The following is a 5,342-nucleotide window of genomic DNA, read 5'->3' on the forward strand; positions in this document are numbered from 1 at the left end:
TGTGACTTGACTAAATTACTTTTTGCACATGTCAGGTGAGCTGCAGTTCATTTGTCCCTTCTTTTTGTTCACACTGCAGTTGCTCTTTTGATTTGTTGATTCTACATATTTCAGCTGTAAAGAAGTCTAGGAAGAGTTGTTGCTAAAGAAAATCAGAGAATAATTGTGCTCAGTTCACATGTGTGGCAGGATCAAGATTTCTTTTCTGGAACAAGGAACAAAAGTATGGCTTCTACCCTATGATTAGAGGCAAAATCTTGTGCTCGTTTCATGGCTGCCAGGAATACCACAAGCTTCTTCAAGAGTTCATGACCGCAGTCAAGCAAAACTATATGGCGAGAAAGTCCTGGTCCAGTTTGAGGACTTTGCCAACCACAATGCATTCAATTTGCTCGCAAAGTACAACAACAGCCATCTTGTCAACAATGATATCCAGGTGCTTCATTCATTCCATACTATTCCTCCCCAAGTCACCACATGGTGAAGCAAGATTAGCCATTGTTAACATTCAGATTGCTTAATCTGTTTTCATCATGTGCTTGAATATGCCTAACCTGAATCTGTCAACCCTGAATATGCCTAACCTGAACCGGTTTTCAGATTGAATAGTTTGTGGACAAAACTTAATTATCAACAGATAATCTCATGCTTAATCCAATGGAACATAAATAATCTAGTGAGATCCAAGTATGAAAGGAAGCAATTCAACATTATCACCTATTTCTTTACATTGCATGCCACAGAAGCACAATCCTATTTCTTTACATCCACCCTTTCCTTTAATACTTGAAACTGAAAATGAAATTCCATTAATGCTTTGTTCAAGAACAACTACGATTGATCCTTGAGAAATGTGCAGGTACATAGGCCGAAACTACACTTACTATTTCCTATCACCATATCATTCATTAAGGAAATATTCGCTACATAAGCTTGACCCAGCCAAATGACTAACAAACATGTAGCCATGGCCAATACAGCATGAATTAGTCAGGAACTTCTCAGCACAAACTCTTATCTATTTCACACTTCTCCTTTGGACTCTATAAATTAAAATATCAGAAATGCATATGCAAAGGCAGTGGAAGCAAAGAGAACTTATATTTGAAGGAGGCACAACGAATCCGCAGCACGCTCCATAAGCAACTACAAGCCGACGGAGCGAACAACAACAGGTTGGACCGATGGACGACGACGAAAAAAGCAGAGGCCTACAGGAGGAAAAATGCAGCAGTCAGTGAGCTCGTAAATCCAAAACATAGCAAATAATGGTGACGGTGACACCTCAGCCAAATGGTTCCATGGAAAGTCAACCCAAAGCGAGACTATATACTTAATATCGTCGTGCATATACTTAATATCCTGATGACACTATATCCACACTACTTGAGAAAGTAAAGAATCAAGCGAGACTAACAGAGAAGTTGTAGAGTTCTACAGTTTCCGCTTTACAATACCAAAAAAAATATAGCTCTTTTGCAAGTAATTACATGACATGATGGTCTACAGCTACAAGAAGGCTGGGTGAAGTCTATGATGGGTTCTTTTCCAAGCAAGGAGAAGGCCAAGGTGACGCTGGTCTACAGCTACAGGAACGTCATCAGCAGGTTCACGCCGAAGCTCACGCCCGCGCAGGTCCCCGTGTTGAGGAGTGAGTTCCCCTCTTGCTACTCTGCTTTGCTCTTACAGTCAACTGAATCCCTTTAATTAGCAGTAAAACTACAGTTGCAAGAGTTTTTTTAATTGCATGATGCACAGCTGATGGTCAACTAAGGCAAACCCATAGTATAATTGTTAAGATCAAATTGGCAATTTTTGTCGGATCTGTTGTCAATACCGAGGTCGGTGCAAGGGCTACACACATGGCTAATATGCTAATTCTTGTCGCCAGAAAACCAAGAAAGGTGTACCATGAGCAAGGATCGACATTACAAATGTATACACTATTATGTATAAAAGGCCAATGGCTCCAGCAACTATAGCAATTAAACCGTAAACACCAAGGAAAGAAGAGAATGATTTTTATTCAGCCGTTATGTAAAAAAAGCAACCAAATAGTTGCTGAACCTAGCCTTGTTATGGTACCTATTCAAACTAAACGAAGTACAAGCAAATTTATCGAAAGTAGAACGCACACAACTGCTTGAACAACTCTAGCAGCCTGTGATATGCAAATCAGGATACCTCACAAAATATTCTCGGAATGCATTGATCAATGTCTATGCAAACCAAACAAAGGCGGCTTCTACACTATGGATCAGGAAATATTGACTGTTTAACTTAGTCAGGCCAAAGCCATTGCCAAGACTCCTCAGATTTATTCCTTAATAGTTCCATATGTCCAGAAAATAAAATACAATACCATCAACTCCAGTTCCACAAACTGTTATTGGGACATATGCACAATTTTGAAACTGAGTATACATACCAGTTCTAACCACATAGAGTTGTTCTTAGTCCAAGCTCAAATGTACCCATGTTTACATGGGTAGTGTGGATATTTAATATCAACAGGACAACATCACATTTTATCTGCTGACCAAAGCACAACAGGTCAACCAAAGTACAACAGGCAAAGCTTGAATTTAAAAGAATTATACACAAACCGATCTCGCATATAATTTGGCTCAGTGTATCCATGTTAACAACTGATTAGCTGAATATGCTGGGGTACCAAGGCTAATTAGTTACGTGATTCCTAATCAGGAAGCCTACTCGCATGTATTTTTAGAAAACAAATATATCAGCATGTTTAAATGTGAACGATGGAGGAAGTAAAAGCAACGAGAGAGGAGCACCTCGGCAATATTGGAGGAAGTGGTGTTCCACTCCTAGGGTCCTAGCGCTCCTGTAGCCGACCCCTCATCCATGAGATGAAGCAACATAGATTGGGTTTAGAAGCAACAGAATCACACAAACATATAGTATAGGAAGATGTGTTACCTTCCTAATAAAAATATCAATGCTTGCCGATTTAGTTGCTGACCAGCATTGATGTCGTCTGTCCTTGCTACTGCGGCATGCACTGCCATTTAGAAGAAATATGAACTATTCATGAATACAAAGATCATTGCTGCAACTTGGAACGACATGTTCTAGTAATAATCCCAGATATACTAAGAGAGGCTTAGTTTAGCAAAATCAACCCAATTACACATCAAACTATCAAACATTGCACTATATATCAAGAATATACAAACAAGGCAACACCAATCTAACAATTTAACAAGGGTTGACTGATGATGTCTTAGTCCTTTTGGTTCAGTATAATCTTTTTGAACTCATTCGTTTTTGAGAAATTGGTTCTGAATTTGCAACACACAGTTTCTTCTAATTGTTGTTTAGCGATTCCCGTCAAAACAGCAAATGAGAAGATAAAATTCAGAAAACTCTTACATTCATGAACATAACTATTGACAGGTCAACTATATTAAAAAGTCACTTTCTTTTCATTTAAAAGGATTTTACCGACACATCAATACCATGTATGCAATCTTCTAAAAATGCATTAATGGGGTAAAGACAAAACGGGATAACATACAACATATACCCACCACTCATTATTCAACTTGGAAGAACCACTTGAATCTGAAGCAAGATGACAGTTTTATCTAGGACCAGAGAAGGGTGCAGGGACAAGCTGCAACTGAGGTTACGGAAGTCGAGGGATGTGCTGCTGCTGGCAAATGCCGTCATCGGTGTAGGAACCAACCCCCACCCAAACCCTAGCTACATCTATAAGGAAAAGTAAATAGAAAAACGTGAATTAGAGGGAGGAGCTCATGCCATGATCGGAAGATGAGGAAAGGAGGAAGAGCGGGCTCACCTGTGCCGAGCGGCTCCTCCTCAACTGGGGGTTGTGTTCCTCTTGCCTACCTCTCGAGTTGTCGCCTCCTCATCAACCCGTCCTCACTGCCATTGCTAGGAGACACAGCCGCCACACTCTCCTTCGGCCAGATGCGCTGTTGCATCCCGATGATGGTGACGAGGAGAGAGGAGGAGAGACAGGGGAGGGGGAGGCGGCGGCGGCTGGAGAGGATGAACGGGGGCAGGGGAGGCGAGGGAATGGCTAGGGTTGGTGGGGAGGAGGACGCGGGGATTGGTGGGGAGGAGGAGGACAGGGGATTGGTGGATGAGTCGTCCACGACCGGCGCGGTTAAGATATTTTTCACCGAAGACGCAGGCGACGCAACAAATCACGCACACTGCCAAGCCAGGCCCGCGAGAGAAGAAGGCCCACCCGTCATCTGCTTGAACAAGAAAAAGCAGCGTGGAAAGAAACAGGCCATGGGATTTTGACAGCGCGGTGAAAAACCTCCAGCGAGGCAGATCGAGCGAACCAGATCGAAAGCGCGACGCAAGTGCCCCAGGTGAGTGGGTAGCCTAGCGTCCTTTATATGTTCGACTAGACCATAGAGGCGCGCATTGCTGGGCCCGTCAGTCTTGAGGACATCTAAATAAAAAAGATAAAAATGTTTTGAACAATATATATAGTTAGAAATATCGAAGAAATTTTTGGTACTGTGTAAATTCCTGAGATCTACACCAATTGGGTACGAATAGGTGCACCTAACAATTGGATTTAGGAACCCATATCATCAAGAAATTAAGACGTAAAAATAAATAAGACCTACCATCTCTTTACTTATTATACAGTTGCACTGATTATGATTAGAGCATCTTGCATTCAATACCCAATGAGACTGGTCTTTTGCAGTTTTTTGTGTCTTAAGGAATTGGCCGTTTACAGCCGCTCAACAAACACTGAAGGTACAATGTATTTAGTTCCCTCGTTGATTGTCACATGAATAGAACTATACACAATTTCTAAAAATAGCACACCTATTTTTTTAGAATCAGATATAGAAGCAACGATGAAAACGAAGACCCACTTGGCCGCATCCATCTGACGACAATATGTACATCAGTGATGACTAATGACGATCGTGCAAGGCACAAATAACCTGTAACTCAAAATACTTCTAATGAAATAAAGTCGTTTCCATGTATTTGCCTTCCATTGGCTATCTCACAGGCCCTAGCATTCTTGACAATGAAACACAGTTCAACGCATCTTTCGTATGGCCAAGGAAACAGGACAGCCAAGAACCTCATTGCCAATTTAACTCACATTTTTTCTGTATAGCCCCATATAGTTGTCGGTCTATTTGAAGGTACAATGGACAACTCAGATTAGACAAAACCTGGAAATAACTGGAGAGAAGTAATTGGCACTGAAAAAAGAAGCCATACCTTGCTACGTGTGCACAATGAGCATACATTTGTCACACCTAGAGAAAAAATGGTAAGCTTCACCGTGATATCTTCCATACAGTACCAAA

The 5,342-nt window shown here is 41.4% G+C and overlaps 1 long non-coding RNA gene across 1 annotated transcript; it reads right to left on the reverse strand.

Annotated features, from left to right (window-relative positions):
• Positions 1 to 690: 690 nt before the first annotated feature.
• On the reverse strand, positions 691 to 4,025 carry LOC119354677. Its single transcript, XR_005171161.1, has 4 exons — positions 3,827 to 4,025; positions 3,555 to 3,735; positions 2,799 to 3,025; positions 691 to 1,211 (listed from the first exon to the last, which is right to left on the reverse strand). It is a non-coding gene; the product is annotated as an uncharacterized LOC119354677 (long non-coding RNA).
• Between the last annotated feature and the right edge of the window lie 1,317 nt (positions 4,026 to 5,342).

This window comes from Triticum dicoccoides, chromosome 2A (assembly GCF_002162155.2).
Source record: "Triticum dicoccoides isolate Atlit2015 ecotype Zavitan chromosome 2A, WEW_v2.0, whole genome shotgun sequence".
Lineage (NCBI taxonomy): Eukaryota > Viridiplantae > Streptophyta > Magnoliopsida > Poales > Poaceae > Triticum > Triticum dicoccoides.